The 21642-nt window shown below is 51.0% G+C and overlaps 1 protein-coding gene across 5 annotated transcripts in view; it reads right to left on the bottom strand.

Annotated features, from left to right (window-relative positions):
* DNAJB6 (DnaJ heat shock protein family (Hsp40) member B6) overlaps window positions 1-20883 on the bottom strand; it is a 42259-nt gene extending 21376 nt beyond the window's left edge. Inside the window, exon 1 of one of the 5 annotated variants that reach the window (XM_077761370.1) lies at window positions 20739-20883. The gene's annotated coding sequence lies outside the window, so the exon portion shown is untranslated. Of the gene's footprint in view, window positions 1-20714 lie in introns of all 5 variants that reach the window. The other 4 variants (XM_077761361.1, XM_077761386.1, XM_077761383.1 and 1 more) reach the window with 4 other exon arrangements.
* Between the last annotated feature and the right edge of the window lie 759 nt (window positions 20884-21642).

The raw sequence follows: 21642 nt of genomic DNA, 5'->3' as shown, positions 1-21642 counted from the left end.
AGTTTATACTTCGTCTCAAAAATAAACATTTAAAAAAATTTTTTAAAGTAAGTCTAAAATAAGAACTTGAAAAGGAACACATAAAAAAAGGATTCATGAAATAATCACAATAATGAACAAGGGATGGGGAGCAATCTGCTCTGGGAAATGATTATTACCAAAGCCATAGAAATTTAAAAGCAGATTAAAGAAAGATCAAGGGGCAGCACCTGGGTGGCTCAGTTGGTTAAACACCTGACTTCAGCTCAGGTCATGATCTCATGGTTCGTGGGTTCGAGCCTCGCATCGGGCTCTGTGCTGACAGCTCGGAGCCTGGAGCCTGTTTTGGATTCTGTGTCTCCCTCTCTCTGCCCCTCCCCTGCTCGTGCTGTCTCTCTCTCAAAAATAAAATAAACATTAAAAAAAAGAGCTCAAGCGTCCATGGTGTGGAAGTCAGACCTGAGGAAACTTACCAAAAGTACAGATAGGGAAAGGGAGTGAGAAGGTAACACACGCGCGTGCACGTGCGCATCCACAGGCCGAGACGAGAGGACACAGGAGGTGCTGGCCCCGGGCCCCAGCCCCAGCACGGAGAACACCCCAGCCCGGCCAGCTCCCTCTCTGCAGCGCGCCCTAAGTGTGGCCAAACCGCTATTTAGGGTGCACAGCAGGGCGCTCTGAGACGCGCAGACACTGGACAGGACGGCCATCAAGCGAACGCGCATACCCACCCCCCTGCAGGGCACCGCACCTTCTGAGAGGGGACAGCACTAGCTAACGCTCTGCCAACTGCCAGCACCGGGCACATTACTGCTAACCAGTCACTGCGCCGCACAGAACTTCCTCGAACGTGCAGGTCTGAACCCCCGGGCAGCCACAGCACCCCGCTCCCCCTCCCCAAGCCCAGTGACCACACCCGCACTGTCTCCACTGGGCTTGGCTTCCTCAGGCCCCACACTGAAGGCCAGGCGGTGTTTTTGTCTGGCTTCGCTCACAAAGCAGAGCGCCCTCCAGGCAGGGTCACCGTGTGGCCACACACTAAGGCTCCCGGTCCATTCAGCAGCCACCACGCAGGCCCCACTATTACCTGGGGCGTGCGCAGAGCCGCACGAGTCACCTGGGGGCAGGCACTGGGTGGAAACGGCCGAGGAAGTCACCCAGAAGACCACCCACCACCCAGGAGGGGACCCGCTGCATGTGGCCTACAAAAGCCGAGCTCGCAGGAGCAGAGCAGGATGGCGGTCACCAGGGTCAGGGGTCGAGGCACAGGTAGACCCGGGGACGTGCTGCTCCAGAGGCAGAGACCTGCAGTCACAAAGGATTACATTCGGGAACAGGGCTCAGTCACCACACCATGTTCTGACCTCAGAGCTGCCAGAAAGACAGAGGTCACAAGTGTGCTTGCCGAAGAAAAGGTGACTACGATGTGACAAAATGCTAGCTAACACAGGAGTGACCCTACTGCCATACAGAAGCTCAGCTGCTTGAGCGCCCAACTCCTGATTTCCACTCAGGTCATGGTCTTGTGGTTTATGAGTTCAAGCCCTGCACTGGGCGCTCTGTCAGCACAGATACCGCTTGAGATTTGCGTTCTTCCCCATTCTCTGAGCCCCTCCTATGCTCGCTCGCTCTTTTCCCAAAAATAATAAAAATTTAAAAATTAAAAAACCTTTCCCCTTTTAAGATATGTGTTTTTATAGCTGTTAAAAAAATCATTTACATTTTGTTTTCATAAATAAATTTTTTTCAAGTGAACACTACCCCCAACATGGGGCTCAAACTCCTACCCCCAGATCAAGAGGTGCCTGCTCCACCGACTGAGCCAACCAGACACCCAGAATCACGTTGTCATCATCGTCGTTGTCATGCTGTTGAAGCAGACTTCATGCCCAGCACGGAGCCCAACGCAGGGCTTGAACTCATGACCCTGAGATTAAGACGAGCTGAGATCAAGAGTTGAGTGCTTAACCCACTGAGCCACCCAGGCGTCCCTAAAAACATTTTTTAAAAAGACACATCCACAGTCCTATCGTTAACCAGACAGAAGGTTAAGCTTTTAAAATCCGGGCATTTATCAAACTCCTTGTAGTTAACATAAACTAGACCCCAGCAGCTAACAATTAGAAAACCCATGTTCTGGGGGCGCCTGGCTGGCTCAGTTGCTGGAGTATGCAAGTCTTGATCTCAGGGTCCTGTCTAGCGTAGCTATTCCTTGGAAGTAAAATCTATATTAAAAAAAAAAAAAATCCATGCTCACCTAACGTGCCCTTGGGCAAACAAAGCTTAATTTAAGCTTTGAAATGCTTACATAAACAATGGAACAAAAATGGGAAACAGTATCACAAAACTAAACACAGAAAGGAACAACTGTGAGAACAAAACTCTTGTGTTAAGAAATCCCTTGGGTCAGGGCACCTGGGCGGCTCATTTAGGCATCTGACTTCAGCTCAGGTCATGATCTCACGGTTTGTGGGTTCGAGCCCCGCGTCGGGCTCTGCTGACAGCTCAGAACGTGGAACCTGCTTCAGATTCTGTGTCTCCCTCTTTCTCTGCTCCTCCCCCAGCTCTCTCCCTCTCAAAATAAACATTTTTTTTTAAAAAGCCTTTGGGTCAAAGGAAACTAGAAATATTTAGATTAAGTATCATTATCAATTTGATCATGTGATGAGAGAAATATTTAGAAAGGACGGTACAAAACCTCAAATGCAGCAGTAACAGCTCTAGAGGTCAGAAGGTTAAGAAGTCAGGGTGCCTGGGTGCTCAGCCAGTTGAGTGTCCCACTCTTGACATCTACTCTGGTTGTAATCTTGAGGTTGTGAGATGCAGTGCAGACCCTGCTTGGGATTCTCTCTCCCTCTCTCTGTGCCCCTCCCCCACTCACTCTCTCAAAATAAACTTTAACAAAGTTTTTAAAAGTTTAATAATTCAGAACAGACATTTAAACCTAACGCCTGCCATTCTGAATACCAAAATATGCATTTTTTTCAAATACACTCCCACAATTTGTTTAAAGGTATGGGTTTTTTTTTGCTTTGAGAAAGAAGGAAAAAGCTCTAGTGGGGGAGGGGCAGGAGAGGGAGAGAGAGAATCCCATGCTGGCTCCCACCTTTCGGGGCTCAGTCCTCTGAGCCTGAACCAGGAGACCACAACCTGAGCCAAAATTAAGAAGTGGATGCTCACCAGACTGAGCGCACAGGCGCCCCTCTCAGAATTTTTTTCCCTTCTTTTTTTCAGAATCTGTCTAATTACAAATCAGGAAGAGAAAACTATACGGTGACTATTCCTGCAACCTAACATTAAAATCCAAACAGCCGTTACAGACCCCTAACAAAAATATTACTGAAGTCAGGGAAATTCCTCTGCCCTCTGGTCCTGATAGGGCGACTCAGAATCACACTGACCTCACAGCGATTTAACAGGAGAAAATCAAGTGTACGAGGCCCATGCAAGGGGGACCCACACCCCTTACAGGAAATTCCAAGACCCTGTGAGGCATCAAGAAGCTTCCAAGGGCTGGAGACAGGGAGGGTGTGAGCACACAAAGTGGGGAGACTACTAACAGCACCCGAGGAGAGGAGGTGTCTGGATGCTGCACAGGTGCTGCCTTAGGCACAGGGAGTCTCTGTGGATGGCTCTCTCTTTTCCAATGTGAAAGCAGGAGNCTGGAGGGTGTACCCACAAGAACATGGTTGTTCACCATACAGCTTTCCACACTCCATATGTTCAACTTAAAATATTAAGGTATTTGTTTGAAATGCACTCAATTACACAATATGGGAGTGAGTGCCCAATTTCAAAAGGTTTCCCTGGGGTGCCTGGGTGGCTCAGTCGGTTAACTGTGTAAGTCTCCGGGCCATGTCATGATCTCAGGGCCCTGGGGCCTGCGCAGACAGCTCAGACTGGAGCCTGCTTGGAACTCTCTCCCTTGTTCTCTGCCCCTCCCCCGCTTACAAAGCCAGGTTCGTTCTCTCTCTCTCTCTCCAAATAATCAAACATTAAAAACCAGTTCCCCGCTGGTAGTTACTGCATTCAGTGCACACTACTGAGTCAGTGACAGCAGCCAAACCGCCTCAGAATTACTAGCTACAGGAGAGGGCATCAACTCCCAAGAGCAAGAAGCTTAGCAAGCTTCCATCAGGAAGTAAAACCCTGACCTCAGGCTCCAGCACAAGAGCTGCCAGAAGAGCAGAGAGCTGGGCACCCGGGCGGGCACCTCTTCAGAGGGCTAAGCGCGTGGGACACTGGTCCCTGCTCGCTGGTTCTCTGCATGCTGGGGGTGCCCAGCAGCGCCGGGCCAGGCACTCCCCGGTACAGTGGGAACGAGATGAGGCTCTCAGGACTAGACGCCCACTCCCTAACCACTGAACCGCCCATGGCCAGAGCGCATCCGGTGTGGCAGAGGCCCCTGCCTCGACACCACTTCAAAGCCTGTATTCTCACATCCAGTGCCTCTGGTCTTTGCACTCATGTGCCTGTTTCTGTGCAAATGATGACAGCAGTGTGGCGGCAGGATCCTCAAGGCAGCTGGTGCACACACAGGAACGTGGCTTAAACTCGCCAGGCAGTGAATGCCGTGGTGACCTAACCACCCAAGACGCCCCCAGGACAGTCACTGGGACCGAGAGAGCGCACGAGCATCATATGACCGGCCGCACTCGCATGTCGGCAGCTGATGGCAGTCTGTCCCTTGTTCTAAATGGGGACTGCCCCTTGAAGAAAAGTCAAAAGAACTGAACCAAACCAACTGTCTGGAGTCAAAAGCTCACCCTCCACCACCCCTGCAGCAGCAGGCTGTTGGCACCTCCCCTTTCCTCTGCTCCTCCCCCCGCCCTGCCCAGCTNTCCAATCCCATCTGTCTTCTGGTTTTCTCTCCAAAGGAGCCCCATGGACACAGGGTGGCGAGGCCAGGGTTCAGGACCCCTTCTCAGGCTACACTCCTGCTGCTTCATGGCCCCTGGTAAGCAAATACCACAGATCCGCAGTGATGATTCCCCGACGTAAGCGCCAATCCGAGGTCTCTGTTTGGCACTTCAGACACGAACAGACAGATGACTGCCTGACACAGCTACCTGGCCGTGTGACAGACGCCCCAAATAGAACAGGCCCAAATTTCACTGGATGCTCCCTACGCCACTCCTGGTCCTTCTCTATTATGTCCCGCCTCATGCCCTCAGGCTGTGGACTGGAAATTTCACCCTCACCGACACGCTAGCCACCCCATGACACGGCCTACACCCCCACAACGTAACCCGCCGTTTCAGGCCCATCTGCCAGTTCTCTCAAAACCCTTCAACGTTTTGCGATCTTCAATGGCACCAGCCCCTCCTGCTGCTGGAGCCTCTTCTCTCGCAGCCCAAGTAAGCTATAAACATGCAGGTGCTGTCACAACACATATGAGACGGTGTCCAGCGGCAGATAAAACCAGCTACCACGGGCACGGTCAGCCGCACTGAGGATCAGACAGAGTGAGATTTTACTTCACTGGCTAATGCCGAGTCTGGGGCAGAAAGCACAAGATGGGCCCAGGACACACTGTCAAGCAAGAAACTAGGGATGCCAGCCAAGGCTACGGCCTGGCTAAGAGGAAGAAGACGGCCCGGTACCATCTTGAAGGTGACCGAGGATGAGAGCAACCACATGACGACACTGGGCCCGGCCTGGCGAGTGCAGCAGGACGGGGGTGTTTAGTGGCACACTGGCTGGACAGGACGCAAGCGTCTAGGGAACAGCACTGTACCAACGTCGGCCGCTCAGTCATGGGACACGTGCTGTGCTTAGCTTATTAAGGAAAACTGGGTCAAAGCTAGACGGGAAACATCTGTTAATGCCTTGACAACTCTAGGGTAAATCTGAAATCACTCCAAATTAAAAAACAAAAAAATGTAAGTCAGAAAGAGAAAGAGCCAGTTCAAAAGGACATCAGAACAAAAGTGATGGAGCAGTCATAGACCAGAGGGACCGTGATGGGCCACCGGAAAGGACCGCCACGTGTGCCAAGCACACAGGCGAGGAGTCGAGCGTGCACTGTGCCGCCTGCCCCTGCACGAGCTACACTCGTGACCCAACGGCTGACGAGCCAACATTCTTTGTAAAGATTTCCTGCTAACAAATGCACAAGAAATGCCAGGAGCAGAAAATTACCCATCTGAAAGTACGGATTTGGGTGCTTCTCAAAGCACAAGACTTAGACCAGCAGCACGAGCAAGTTCTTGTTAAATAAAAGGACCTCCGTCTTAAGTAACGAGCTTTTCACTTTGCCTTCGAAAGCGTTCAGTCCAAACATCCTCTGCCTGAACTAGATCCAGGCAGCAGCTCTTGATCTTGGACAGTTCCTGGGTTCTTCACGGTGAACAGCGGGCCGCCCGGGAGCTGTCGCCCTCTGGTCCCTAGTGCAGGGGCAGGCGGAACTTCTTTCTCTTCGACACAGGTACCTTCAAACATGCAGGGCCTTTACCATCGTGAATCCTTCAGTCTCTAAACTAACACAGCCTTCCCTCTCTGGGCAGTTCCCAGGAATACTGCCCTGACCCTGCCTTGGGCAAGCTCCAAGGCTGCGGTCCTTTCCTACCCAGATTCCGTACCCATCGATCATGCGGGGACGCTCCAGATGTCACCAACGGAAGGCAACGAGACATTTCTCCTCTGAACTTGGACCATCAGTGCTAGGACAACTCTCCTAGAAAACACACCTGAGTTCAATCACCAACATGCACTCAGCTATGACCTCGAGTGTGTGACGGCCCTGCTGCCCCACCTGCTAACGCTGGCCCACGCTGCAACCGATCAAATCCTTGACACCAATTCTACCATCAACATATTTGCTCTCAATAAAAACAATGATGTAGTTCTTAGTGAATTTAATCGAATTTATTATTTATAACAATCATATGCTAGAGCTTAGGGAATAAGTCACTAAGTTTAGGAAACAAACACAAACAGGTTAGTCGCGGGCAACACAAGCCAAGTATGAAGACACCGAAGCAAAAGCTCCGCGCCCCCCCCGGACGGCCTGGACAGCAGCCCCCTGTGCAGACAGAAAATTAGCTCCAACTACACTAACAGCACAGACGAAACTGTGAAACATACGGCCCATGCGAGAGGCAAGGAGTTAGGATGGCAAGACTTTAGGGGGGAGGGGGTGGGCGCCTCAAGAAAAAGGATACAATTCAAGTATAATTTTGTAAGTAAGACTTTAGGGTGCCTGGGTGTCTCAACCCATTGTGTCCAGCTGCTGGTCCCAGCTCAGGCCGTGACCCATGGTGCATGAGACTGAGCCCCAAGTCCGGCTCCGAGCTACCTGCAGAGCCCGCCCGGGCTTCCCTCTCCTGTGTGTCTCTGCCCCTCGCCAGCTCAGGAAGGACCTCTCAAAATAAATAATTAAAACCCATTTTTTTAAACGTTTATTCATTTTTGAGAGACAGAGCATGGGCAGGGGGAAGGAAGACGGAGGAGACACAGAATCGGAAGCAGCTCCAGGCTCCGAGCTGTCAGCACAGAGCCCCAGGCAGGGCTTGAACTCACCAACTGTGAGATGATGACCTGAGCCGAGGTCAGGCGCTTAACTGAGTCACCCAGGCGTTCCGATAATTAAAAAACATTTTTTAAAAGTTGGGGGCACTTGAGTGGCTCAGTCTATTGAGCACTGGACTCCACTGGACTCCTAATCTCGGCTCAGGTTATGATCTCAGTTTGTAACTTCAAGCCCCACATCGGGCTCTGTGCGGACAGTGTAAAGGCTGCTTGGGATTCCTTCCCCCCTACCCCCTGTCAAAATAAATAAACTTAAGAAAAAAAAAAAAAAAGGCAGCCTAGAAACTTAGAAATATTACCTAATTCGAAAACACCTTTAAGTAAACTGCTGCTTAACGAGGCGATATGCAGGCAGATAGAATGAGCATTATTTTATACACAAACTATTTCCCTACTCACAGATAAACTACACTGAATCTTTAACACGATTTTCCTAAAGCACGAAGTATGTCTCTTTGTTTTCAAGAAAATACCATGTGTGCCAACAGAATATTTAAAACGGCCTTTAAAAGGGGGGCACCTGAGTGGCTCAGGTCATGATCTCGAGGTCTGTGAGTTCAAGCCCCATGTCAGGCTCTGTGCTGACAGCTCGGAGCCTGGAGCTGCCCCAGTTCTGTGTCTCCCCCTCTCTGCCCCTCCCACACTCATGCTCTGTCTCTCTCTCTCTCAAAAAATAAATAAAAAATTTTTAATAAATAAATAAACTGAAATGGCCTTTACCCTCCTGAGATCAGCCCACTGTGACCCTGCTCACCAGCTGCATCTGCAAGCAAGTCTGAGGGAGGGAAAGAACGTGCTGTCCCGCCTCACCTGGGGCCTGCTCTGAGTCTACGCTCCCCCTGTGGCCTCCCACGTGCACCTGCGGTCACAGGGAACAGGGAGCACCAGAAAACCAGGAGCCCGCAGAGAGGCTGGGACACCCACCCACCTGCCTCCTCTTCTCCCGTGTGCCCAGGGCCTGGGGCATGCGGCTCCCTACTCCCCACCCCCATCTCCTGCGGACACTGCCAGGAAAAGGTGGCTTCTCTCCGGCATCCAGGAGCCAAGAAAGGAATCATTACACAAAAGAGCAGACCACGTCCACAAAAAGCACAGGGGCCCACGAAGGCCTCGGGCAGGTGGCCTTGCACCCAGCAAACACCTGAAGCCTCACTGCCGGGAGGGGAAACCTGCTGGCCAGCAGGCAGCCATTCATTTCTCAAGTCATTAAAATTAAACAAAACTTGAAAACTCAGGACCTGGTCACACCAGCCACATTTCAAGGGCCCCACGGCCACATGTGGCTACCGACCTCCATTCTGGAAAACACGCGTAGAGGACAGAGAGGGCTCCACCCACACAGGGCTGGTCTACAACCTAACAGAAATCAATTCAAGCTTACAGGCAATCTGGATGAGTGGGAAAATAACATAATCTCTGCCAACGGTATTCTGAAACTCCTCTCATTTCCGACAGGACCCCACTCCTGAATTATAAGCAAGCTATAGAAAAACAGACTTCATGTTCTTTCCACCTAGAACAATTGCTTCTTACGACAACTGGTTTGTTAATCTGAAATTTGCAACAAAATAGGCTTGACCAAATGAAAAACACTCCACCTCTTTCGTAAAGTCACTAAACTAATTCCCATTAACCAAAAGTAACTACCTCCTCCCATAAACTTAATAACCCTCAACGTCAGGACGTTCAGAAAGCACGTCACAAAGGCCACTGGTGCCTACCTATACACAGGTGAACAGTACACAAGCAGAAAAGCGTACACCTCCCCAGGACACACAATGTGCACTAAAAACTACACAGAACTAGGGGTGCCTGCCTGGCTCAGTCAGAAAAACCTGGGACTCGTGATCTCAAGGTCTTGAGTTCGAGCCTCACCACGGGTTTACTTAAGTAAAACTTAAACCTAAACTACTACATATATTAAAACCAAAAATAAAATTACAAGTGACAAGATTAAAAATATCTCTGTGTGCCTGCCAATCCTACAGGAACCAGCCTCTCAAGCTACACTGTGGTCAGGAGCAGTGCCACGAGGGTTCTAGAACAGTGTTCTCGAGAGACACAGGTGGTAGCTAAGGGTCAGCGTCCTCTTGGAGCCTTCTGCCAGTCGGTCCAACACAGTGGCTGAAGCGAGAAAGTCTGGCACGTATGCCAGCTCAGCGGTTGGTGGGGCGGAGCCCCGTGCAGGGCTCAGCACTGGCTGCTTCAGATTCTCTCCCTCTCCCTCTGCCCCTTCCCTGTTTGTACTCTCACCGTCGTTGTAAAAATATATAAACAAATGTTAAAAAAGAAATAGAAAAAATTTTTTAATTTTAATAAATAAGGGGCACCTGGGTGGCTCAGTCGGTTAAGTGCCCAACTTCGGCTCAGGTCATGATGTCACGATTTGTGGGTTCAAGCCCCGCGTCGGGCTCTGTGCTGACAGCTCGAAGCCTGGAGCCTGCGTCCGATTCTGTGTCTCCCCCTCTCTCTGCTCCTCCCCCGCCTGTGCTCTGTCTCTCAAAAATTAACATTAAAAAACTTTTTTAATTAAATAAACTTTAAAACAAAATAAACACAAGTACCAAAACAGGGAGCCTGGGTGGCTCAGTGGGTTGAGTGTCTGGCTCTTGATTTAGACTCAGATCATGAGCTCCCAGTCCCCAGCAGGGTTCCATGCTGCGTGTGGAGCCTGCCTGGGGCTCTCTCCCCCTTTCTCTGCCCCCTCTAAACAAACAAAGCTATTCTCTCCTGGAGGCGATCTGCCCTTGGGAAACGTTTTACCAGAGCCCAACCTGCCTGGGGTAGAGAAATACCCGACTCCAGTGCCCTCCAGCCCTCCTGTCCCGCCTGAGGGGAAGTGGGAGGCACTGGCAAAGTGGCCCAGAAAGCTGAGACACACTCAGGGACAGGGGACGGTCCCCCCAACCCCCACCGGCCTGCACACCACTGAAGGCCCACTGACAGCAAGCAGCTCCTTTTGCCGTGGACATCAGGCCCAGCTTCCAACAAAACATCACCAGTCACAATGGAGGGCACAACCCAGTCCGGCTGGCCTAAGCAACCGTCGGGACAAGACCCACAGGCAGAAATCACCGCCAGGAATCTGGTAAAACTGTGACTAATGTGCTCGGACGCTAATGGAAAAGCAGACTACACACAGGAACGGAAGCACGATGTAAGCACAGTGAAATTTCGAAGAGTCGACAAGAAACGCTAGAGATGAAAATCCCAGCAGAAACGAGCCAGGCCTCGGATGAGCCGCCGGGGAACGGGGCACGGCCGAGCCACGGGGCAGGCGGAGCGGAGCAGGGACCGGAAGGTGGAAGCCTCAACCGACCCTGAAGCGATCTGAAGGAACAAACGACTGAGCGTGTCCCCCAGATGAGCGTCAGGCACCCAGCCACACATCCAAGAAGACTGGGGAAGAGCACGTGGGCTAAATACCAGGAGACTACACCTGGGCGTATCACATTCAAACTTCAGAAAACCAAACATTAAAAAAACCCTGACAGAAGCCAGAGGAAAAGACCGCCTACCTATGAGGAAGCAAGAGAATTCCGTCCATGTAAGAAAGGAGGGAGTGGAAGAGGCTTACGCGCTGGGGGCAGACGAGGGCACCGACCTCCAGCTCGGCAGCCCTGCAGGCTCTCCTGCACCAGGGAGGGACAAAGGCCTTCTCTGACCAGCGAGAACGGAGGGAGCTTGCTGCCCGCGGACGGGCCTCGCAGAAGCGCCAGCAGCCCTCCCGGGAGAAGGGCCAGGGTGCCCGGCGGAACTCAGACCTGCGCGACGAATGCGAGAGAAAGGGGCAGCACATATAAACTAAACTTTCACTTGTTACTAATCTAACAAATAGCAGTTCCCTCCAGTCACAGCAACAACGTCTCCCGTTACAGACGCTTCTGCACACGCCCGGGCTTCCTGCAGGTGGCGTGAGTGAGAACCCCCCCAGGGCGGGGGGTCACACGGTACTTGCACTACCCAGGGACCACTGCAGTGTCACATAACTGTGCCTGCAGTTGGTTATAAATGTACACTGCAAACTCTAGGGCGACCACTAAAAAAGGTAAAAAGAAATAAAAGGTAACACCCTAAAAAGGAAAGAAAATGGAATCCCATAAAATGATCGATTAAATCTACAAAAGGCAGAGGCGCCTCGGTGGCTCAGTCAGTTAAGCACCCCATGTTGATTTCAGCTCAGTTGGTGATCTCCTGGTTCATGAGATCAAGCCCCACTTTGGGCTCTATGCTGAAGGTGAAGAGCCTGCTTGGAATTCTCTCCTCCCATCAAAAAAAATACATCAACTTAAAATAAATTTTAAGCTACAAAAGGCAAAAAAGCCTGGAAGCATGGAAGACAAAAACAGCAACAAAGACACTGGTAAAAACCTATAATGGTTAACAAAGTTGTTAGATGTTAATCCAACTAAATCAGCAGTCACTTTAACATCAATGGTCTGGGGGCGCCTGGGTGGCTCAGTCAGTCAGACGTGGGTTTCGGCTCAGGTCATGATCTCAGGGTTTGTGGGTGGGTTTGAACCCCGAGTCAGGGCCCACGCTGCAAAGCCTCCCTGGGACTCTTTCTCTCCCTCTCTCTCTGCCCCCCCCCACTCACTCTCTCACAATAAACTTAAAAAAAAAACAAAAAACAATGGTCTGAATAAAGCACCCTGAAACCCACCTACAGAATGTGCCCCTGCGCTGCACGCTGACCCACCCAGCTCTCAATCAGCCTTTCGGGCACTTGGAAGGGCTCGCTCTTCCCTCCACGGGGCGCTCCCACGGGCTCCCCCACACCCCCGGCCAGTCAAACTGGACACCCAAGAGTTCCTGAGACTCACCCCTTCCCTGAACCTCAAGCAGCCCGTCCCCTAGGGCCCGGCAGCTGCCCTGCCCCAGCTCAGCCCCTCCCCAGGGTCACCACCCGCCGCAACAAGTGCAAGGTCGCACAGGAGGCAGGTCTGCGTCCGCGCGAACCTGCAAGGACCCCAGTCAGAACCCTGGCTTCTGGTCTCTTGCTTTTCATGCCTGTCACCTTTACTGTTCTTTTTTTTTTTTTTAACATTTTTAAAAATTAATGTTAATGGATACGCTGTAATATTCACAAAAAACACAAGTCAGAAGTGCTAGTTATTTTTCCTGCAACAGTTAAAACGAAATGTTTCATTAGTTTACTACCAGCACCAAAGGCCTGGCCCCCGATTCCCTATCCTCCGGACGCTGCCCCGGGTGCGAGCGGGACGTCCCCCCGGGCTCTGACCCCTGAGGCCTGAGCCCCCGGGCCCTCCTGCTGCATCCTCCGTCCTGCCCCCAATGGGAGAACACGCTCCCCGTGGGCTCGCTCTCCGCGGAAACCGCTCACACGTGCACCGTCACAGCACGCCATCCCATCGCTCCATCGCGGTGTTTCCCAGGCTTTGCACGTCACCAGCTCCTCGGGGGCAGGGCCCATCCGCGTGAGCTGTCGATCTCCGTACTCTACTCCCCAGAAGACAACGAGGCCCAGGGAGCACAGCTGCTCTGAGCAGCACACCGTCAGGGGCTGTTAAAGGTCCCTCACCTCCCTACGGGGCGGCGGCTGCAGCCCTGCCGGCCTAGCCATCGGCGCACGCCGCGCTCGGTGCCATAAATGCTGGCGCGGGAAGGGTTTATACTCCCTCAGTAAACCCCAAGGACGTGACGTTTAGGAAGACTCCAGCAAATGAGCAAATCTTCTCACTGGCCGGCACCTGATCCCGGACGGTGACCTTTTTGATGCCCGTCAGGGAGCTGCCTCTGAGGACCCCGCGGAGCCCATCCCTACCTGCTTGCCTGATGGTCGATTCTCCCGCCAACACTGGAAACACACTTAAAACCTTTCTTTCCCAGTCCGTGTTCAGACGAACAGCACTGCACGTGACCTTAACACACCCGCCGCCCACAAGGGTAAACTCGGTCAGTGAAAAGAGCAGAACTGGGGCCATTTAAATCAGCATGTCAACTTCTGGTAGAGCGTGCAAGGTTGAATTTGGCAAATGGAAAAAAATGCATGTGAAGTGAATACACAACGATGATAAAGTGACCTGATAAAGGTGTTAGCTACACAACCGTTCCTGTGCTGCAGCGCACAAGTGTATAAAAACACACACGCTGCAAACTTGCAATGTCATAGGCCAACTTTATGTCAGAAAAATAAGAAATAAATAATTCAGGATTAAATCACCAAAGTAAATACATGTAGTACAAGGACAAATAAATGTGGACGTGGCGGCACGCCCCCAGAAGCGACAGTCAGACGGGAAGCAGGGGCCAGGCCCGCACCCCCAGCCTTCGCTGTAGAGGCCCTTATGCGGCTCAGAGGCCGGCAGGCCCACCATCACCCCTTTAACAATGAAAGCCATCCCGTGGGGTGGCAGACACCGCACACACGGGACCACCCTGACCCAGGGACGCCTGAGCCCGAGTTCGGGCATGCACCGGAAAACCTGGGGCCCAGAGACGGTACCCACCCAGGGCTCAGAGCTGCACACCGCAGTGGTGAACCCGTGATCCATGGATCCAGCTCAGACCCAGGTCCTCCGAGCATGAGCTGCCCTCTTCAGACACAGCAGTGAGATCNGAGGCCCGGGGGGGGGGGGGGGGGTGTGTGTGCAGGTGAAGCTTCCCACTCTTGATTTCAGCTCAGGTCATGATCTCAGGTCCTGGAGATCGAGCCCCACATCGCGCTCTGCGACAACAGCACGGAGACCGCTTGAGATTCTCTCCCCTTCTCCCTGCCCCCCCCAAAATAAATAAACATGAGAAAAAAAAGGAATATCTCACTAAGTATGCTGTAGAAATTTCTACATCAAAACAATGGGTCTTAAAAAAAACAAAACAAAACAAAACACTATCTTACCCATCTGCCTTCCGCAGAGGCTGCACTGACTTCCAGTCTAACCAGTACTATCAGCCCTCGGGAACACTAACTGGCCTGTCTCGACTTTTCCAACCACTTAAGTGAAGCCTGACCTGTTGGCACCTATGAAGTTAAGCATCTTTTCATGTTCAAGAGCTCTCTAAGTGCTTCCACTGAACTGGGGTCTACATCCTTTACCCATTTTTCCACCTGCTGGCCTTTGTGTTTTGGGAGTTTTTTGTTCATTTAACCAAATTTTACAAAGGCCACTGGAAACCAAGTTTTTACTATGTCTTCTAACATCCATTCCTTCAACAGGGGAACATCTACCAGCTGGGCTGAAAACAGTCACTTCTAGGGCCAAGAAAAAGTGGTCACTACAGAGTGCTCCCATCAGCGTGAGACAGAGTGCAATTCAGGCTCCCAGGCGAGTCCGGGCAAGTCCAGGGCAGGCTGTGAGCACAGAGGCTCCAGGGACAGGGGCACACGGGCAGAGACCTTCAGAGACGGTGCTCTGCAGGGCTACTTATCACGTGGCGGGGGTCTCCAGTCGCCTAGCGTCTGACTCCTGATTTCTGCTCAGGTCATGATCTCATGGTTGAGGTTCACGGGTTCAAGCCCCACGTCGGGCTCTCAGCTGACAACGTGGAGCCTGCTTGGGACTCTCCCTCTCCACCCGGCTCGCATGCTCTCTCACAAAAAATAAACTTAAAAAAAATAGATTCTTGCATGCACAACATATGCCAGATATTGTAGATCCTGCTCTCATCTTCTCAAGGAGAAGCCTCCATCCACGATACTGTACCCCAACAATCAGGGACTAGCCGTCTCTGGAAATACAAATTCGCATTTCATTTAGGTTACACGTCACTAGTCCTGACAACACAAAGAGAAATCCTGTCGTCTGAAGCTTTGGTTCATCTGAGGAAACCGCTGCTGGAGTGAACAGAAGGTGAGTTCTCCCAGCACAGCTTCCACCAAGGGTGAAATGTCTCCTCTTTCCCAGAGAGTCTCTGGATCAACAGTCTCTCCCGTCTAACTCCACAGGGTCCACCCTGCCCATCAAGACTCTTGCTTTCCCAGTAGATCTTACGATGACAAAAACGGAGCTGGGACACACACACACACACACACACACAGCCAACATGTCCCCCAGAGCGAAGGCTGGTAGTTCAAATACCCATTTCTCTACGGTTGCTTGCACTTTAAGCCCTGCACCATGACCTCAATACCGAAACCCAAGTTCTGCTTCCCAAAGCTAAGTCAGCGGGCATCGTCTACATTTACTCTACGGATGGATTAAACCATTATTATTAACATTTACGAGTTTTATTTCTCAAGAGTTTTTGACAGTAGAATTCTGGGTAAAAAAAGTCTAGTCATTTTTTCTGAGTGAGATTTCCCTTTTATGATCAAGAGGGAAAAGTGCATAGATTTCCCAGCCAAGCCGCCTTTATGAACTTCTCTTCCTGTGCGTCACCGAAAAAGTACCAGAAGGCGCCCTACAGGTTCCCAAACTGCTTGGTCCCTTCAAAAATTCACCTGATTCATACTCAAGGCTTCCTCTGACCAATGAGCCACCTTGCTTCTCTGTTAAATAAAATAATCCCTAAAACTCTAGCCCCTTAAATCAGACACTCTTTACGGACTGCATGTGACCCAGTCCAAGGAAAGAAGAGCTCTAGCTACAGAGAGAACACCCTGGCACTGGAAGAAAGGTGGAAGTGAAGTGTGACAACACATCCCACCACACCACTCAACTGCACAAACTCACTGCCTCCCCCCAAACACCATCCCCCTCCCGCCCCCCGCAACAAGTTGCAAGCAAAACTGATGTCTCTGAAATAAGGCCCGGAGTGTTCTTGTCCACGAAGCTTCCTCTCAGCTTTGACCGTAAAGCCAGCAGGTACCTGACGGCCCAGGAGACGCGCCCCGCGAGGACTCAGCGCTAACAAGCCGCAGCTCCTACCCGACTCAGTGACACCACCTCGGGTTTGTTGTTATTTTCTAAAGAAGAGGGGCCCATCAAGAACGTATGTGCCCAACGTGACTGCTACCAACACAGACCGCGTACAGACTCTCAGAGCCGCGTCCTCGGGCCCGGAGGTGCTGTTACGCCGCATCCCAAACCCCAGCCACCCACAGAGAAGCGGCCATCTTTCCACCCGACCTTTCTCAAGCATCTCTCCACCTAACACCTAACAAACCTTGCTCTGCCTACAAAACAACAAAACCTCCTTTGTTCCTCCCAATCCCGGGGACTCATCACTGAAAACGGAGCTCAAGGGAGAAAGCCCTCCTCCTTGCACAAGGCCTCTTCTCACTCTCCCCCTACAGAATGCTGCGCACTCTCCAGTTTTAAGTAACATAATTTCAGGTCATAAATCCACTGAAGACATTCCCCCTCTTTAGCTTTAAAAACCAGAAAATCGGGGCACCTGGGTGGCTCAGCCGGTTAAGCAACCAACTTCGGCTCAGGTCGTGATCTCATGGTTCGTGGGTTTTCGAGCCCCGCGTCGGGCTCTATGCTGACAGCTCAGAGCCTGGAGGCTGCTTCAGATTCTGTGTCTCCCTCTCTATCCGACCCTCCCCTGCTCTCACTCTCTCTCTCTCTCTCTCAGAAATAAATACATTTAAAAAATAAATAAAAACCAGAAAATCAAAATGCTCATTACTTCTGTTAACCAGGAAAAAGAGAACTGCAAAGAAACCATTTTCAAATGTTTAATTGTGACGTCAACTAATTGAGTGCAATGCTGTCTGCATAATGGAAAAGAAGCAGGCCAGACATTCAACAAGAAAGAGGTCTGGGAGTTTCCCGTGTGTCATTTCATTACCTGACAAATTATCAGAACACACACGTACGTAGGGGGAAAAACACAGAGTGAAGCATCATTCCTTACACAGACAATCTACGTCTTTATCTGGTGCTTACCCGACACATCCTTAAGTATTCCTGAAACAAACGAGGAAATTACCTCCACGGTAACTCAAGATCTCAGACCAATGATTGTGAAAACAGGCCATCATCAACTATTAGACACTTAGAAGCATGGCTAACTTCCTTCCATTCAAACAGAAGAAACAGGCGCGCCTGGGTGGCTGAGTCAGTTAAGCGTCCGGCTTCAGCTCAGGTCATGATCTCATGGTTCGCGCGTTCGAGCCCCGCGTCAGGCTCTGTGCTGACAGCTCGGGGCCTGAAGCCTGTTTCAGGTTCTGTGTCTCCCTCTCTCTCTCTGACCCTCCCTTGCTCATGCTGCCTCTCTCTCAGAAATAAAAAAATATTAAAAAAATAATAATAATAAAACACAAAAAATACCAAGTATACCCAGTCCTGGTACTTGTGAAGGCAAATTGGGTATTTTTCCCCCCATCTTTCCTAAACTCTAGATTCCATGAATCACAGCAAGGTAATCAGGACAAAGACACACCTGGAAGAAGGACCCAACCGAACCAGTATTTTCTCCGCACTCTGGGTCTGGAACCACGCTATAGACAGGCACACAGGGAACACAGGGGGGAAGATTCCGGGCCTGCCCTAGGGGACTGCACAGGGAGGCCCGGCACAAAAAACAAGGCAAACTGTAATCGCCCTTGCTGGGGAAAAGTCAGCTAAGAGCCTGGAGCCTTTCTCGGATTCTGTGTCTCCCTCTCTCTCTGACCCTCCCCTGCTCACACTGTCTCTCTCTCTCTCCCTCTCTCTCCCAGAAATAAATAAAACCTTTAAAAAAAGAAACATTTTTAAAAAATGAGGTATTTTTGAAACTTTCTTAGATAGACTATTAAAACAAAAGAGGTCAGTTGTGGGTGCACCTGAGTGGCTCGGTGGGTTCAGCATCCAACTTCACTTCAGCTCAGGATCTCCCGGTTCGTTAGTGTGGAGTCTGCTTGGGATTCTCTCCCTCTCTCCCTTCCCCTGCTCACATTCTCTCAAAATTAATAAACTTTTTTTAAAAAAATTTTTTATGTTTTCTTTATTTCTGAGAGAGAGACAGAGAGAGCATGAACGGGGAGGGTCAGAGAGAGAGGGAGATACAGAATCTGAAACAGGCTCTGGGCTCTGAGCTGTCAGCACAGAGCCTGACGCGTGGCTCGAACCATGTGATCATGACCTGAGCCAAAGTCAGACACTTAACCGACTGAGCCACCCAGGTGCCCCTCAAAATTAATAAACTTCCTAAAAAAAAAAAAAAAAAAAGGGAAAAATGGTTTTTGCATGTGACCCTAAAATTTTGAAGTTTGAAAAACTATCAACACACAAGGAAAGCATCAAATTTCTGCAAGCTGGATTATCCAGAAGTTCTTTTTTCCAAATCAGCTTTAAAATTGTCTTTGCGGGGCGCCTGGGTGGCTCAGTCAGTTAAGCGTCTGACTTCAGCTCAGGTGACGATCTCACAGTTCGTGGGTTCGAGCCCCGCGTCGGGCTCTGTGCTGACAGCTCAGAGCCTGGAGCTGCTTCAGATGCTGTGTCTCCCTCTCTGCCCCTCCCCTGCTCACACCCTCTCTCTCTCAGAAATAAAATACGACATAAAAAAAAACAGTAAAAAATAATAATAAATAAAATAGTCTTTTCATTCCTACACTATCATCCTTTTTTTTTTTTAGGTTTGTTTATTTTGAGAGCGAATGAGCAAGCACAAGCGAGGGGGGACAGAGAAGAGGATCCCAAACCAGACTCTGCTGTTGGCACAGCCCGACCCGGGGCTTCAACTCACAAACCGTGAGACCCTAACGTGAGCCAAAACCAAGAGTCAGACATTTCAGTGACTGAGCCACCCAGGGGCCCCTACAGAACCATTTCTACTACTATTCTTATCTTCACCAACTTTGCTTTTCTTCTCACTTACCTCTCGAACTAAGGTTCTCACAAATCTCATCTATCAAAGAACCACTACAGCGTTTGTTAAATCCTGCCCCTGCCCCTAATAAGCCCGCAATTATGCCCATTTCCCCACTAGGTGGTGTCCTGAGCAAACCAGACTTACAACGTAGTCCTCTACCACTAAATTTTACAACCGTTTCCAAGACAGTAAAAAGGCAAAATAAGGCTTTTTAAGTATCCTGTTAAAATGTCAACTTACAAATATAAAGCCTGATCCCATTAACCTAACCCCCATCGAGATGGCCCGTAACCGGCCTTACCCGTGACAGCAGGGGGCACGGCTGAAGGCAGTCCCACCACTGTGCCCCCAGCGGAAAGTAACAGGGATGTCACCAAGGTGACACAGTGAGCTTTACACTGCAACCCTGAGAAACTGAGACTAAAATAATTTACGAGGGCACGTGGGCAGCTCAGTCAGTTAAGTGTCCGACTTCGGCTCAGGTCATGATCTCATGGTTTGGGAGCTGGAGCCTCGCATCGGGCTCTGTGCTGACAGCTCAGAGCACGGAGCTGCTTCAGATGCTGTGTCTCCCTCTCCCTGCCCGTCCCCCACTCCTTCCCACTCTCTCAAAAATGAACATTAAAAAATTTTTTTAATAAAAAATAACTTACCAAGTGTTAACGTGCCCTTTTTAAAACTAAAAAATATGCATACATCATCCCACCTCAAACCTGATTTCTGAGTCTGCTACGCTGAAAACTACTGATGGTGTGGAGTACAACTGTATTTGTTTGAAACTGTCCAAAATAGTTAATACAGCGAAAAATGGGTCTACTCTTAATTCTGATACCTGTAACAATCACGAGTTTGTTAAAAAAAGAAAAGCTATTGTAAGCCACTTAATTGCAGGAACAGTGTAATTCCCTATCCACAATTTCGTCTTTAGAATATCACTCAAACGATACTCCCCACCCAGCCCTCCAGGTAAGTCCGACTGGCAGCCGAAAACACCTCTCAAATACAGAGTCAAATCAAGAGAACAAATTTAAAACCTGTTTTTTCCTACAAGGGTGTGAACTCCTCTGGAACTCTCTAAAGGCTCGTTTTTAAATTCCCAATCTCCCCCGCCCTCTACGGCACCAGGTCAAGGCAGTTTAGGCCCCTCTCAAAATCCAACCTCTCAGCTCCCACACCTACCACTCGGCCAAGGCCGTTTACTCCCTGAATTCACAGGCGAATACAAAACATTCCACGGCTCACTGAATGTGCATAAAAAGCACGGGTCTTTGTGTTACACGACATACAGATACAGACGTACAAGGTGGGGGGCAGGAGCTCAGTCGTTAAGCATCCGCTCAGGTCGTGATCTCTGGTGTGGGTTCAAGCGCCGCCTCAGGCTCTGTGCGGACTGTGGAGCCCACTTGGGATCCTGATCCCCTCTCTCTGCCCCTCCCCTGCTCACAGTCTCTCAAAAAATAAATAAATAAATAAACATTAAAAAATATACATATGCAAGTACTAACCCCGAAGAAACCGGAGTCTCTTACTGTGAACCGGAGAAGTCCAGATTAAATTTCCCAGGGAAATCCGAGAGGAGCAGTCCGGGGGAGGGGCGGGCTGTAAACACGCGGCACTGAAACATTCCTGATACACAGGATTACTAGAGAAAACGATTAAACCTGAAAAACAATCCGCAAACGCGTTCAAAGGAAACGGGTTTCTTTTATTTCCTCGTGTCACTCAAGTGGTCCCTAACTCAAGTCGTACAAACTGCAGGTCGTGACTGGACGGAGCAGCGCTCGGCCCACCCCACCCACGGGGGCTGCAGCCTCCGGCTTCCAGGGCGGCGCCCCCCCACCCTCGGGCGGCGGCGTGACCTTGCCCCGTTTCCCGTCCGCACTAAGGTGACAAAGTGACGCGCGCGGCCCACGTCCCCGAGCCACGGCACTACCTCACACACAGGTCTGAGACCAGAGTCTGAGACGGACTCTTCCTGCGCCAGCTCCGTCCCCGCTCGGGCACAAGCGGGTGTGAGCCGCAGCAACACGGACCGCGGAGCAGCCTGGGGCCCGCCACGCACGCCGGCTGCTTCGGCCGAAAAGCAGGCATTCTGCTCGTCCGCAAAGTTTTGAAAACCCCAGTGGGAAGTTCCGGGAACGCGGCTTCGCGTCTCCGGGAGCCGCTTCCTGGTCTCCGCGCCCGGCAGCGCCGCCCCCCACGAGGCTGTCGCTCGCTCGCTCGCTCTCTGCAAACCCACCCGGCCTCGGGCTTGGGCTCCTCCACGCGGGGCTGGGAGNTGCAGCCGCCCGGGGACACGACTCCGTGACCTCCGCTAGTGTAGACCGGTTACAGTGGAAGAAACTGCGGGCGCAGGTGGAGCTCCGAGCGGAAGCGACCCCTTTGTGAGCGGACGCTCGCGTGCACGCGGGGTCCGCGTGGAAGTGAGCTTGG

Source organism: Crocuta crocuta, unplaced genomic scaffold (genome assembly GCF_008692635.1).
Source record: "Crocuta crocuta isolate KB4526 unplaced genomic scaffold, BGI_CrCroc_1.0 scaffold408, whole genome shotgun sequence".
NCBI classification, from domain to species: Eukaryota; Metazoa; Chordata; class Mammalia; order Carnivora; family Hyaenidae; genus Crocuta; species Crocuta crocuta.
The sequence above is the reverse complement of the archived record's forward strand: the minus strand, read 5'-3'. Positions and strand labels throughout refer to the sequence as shown.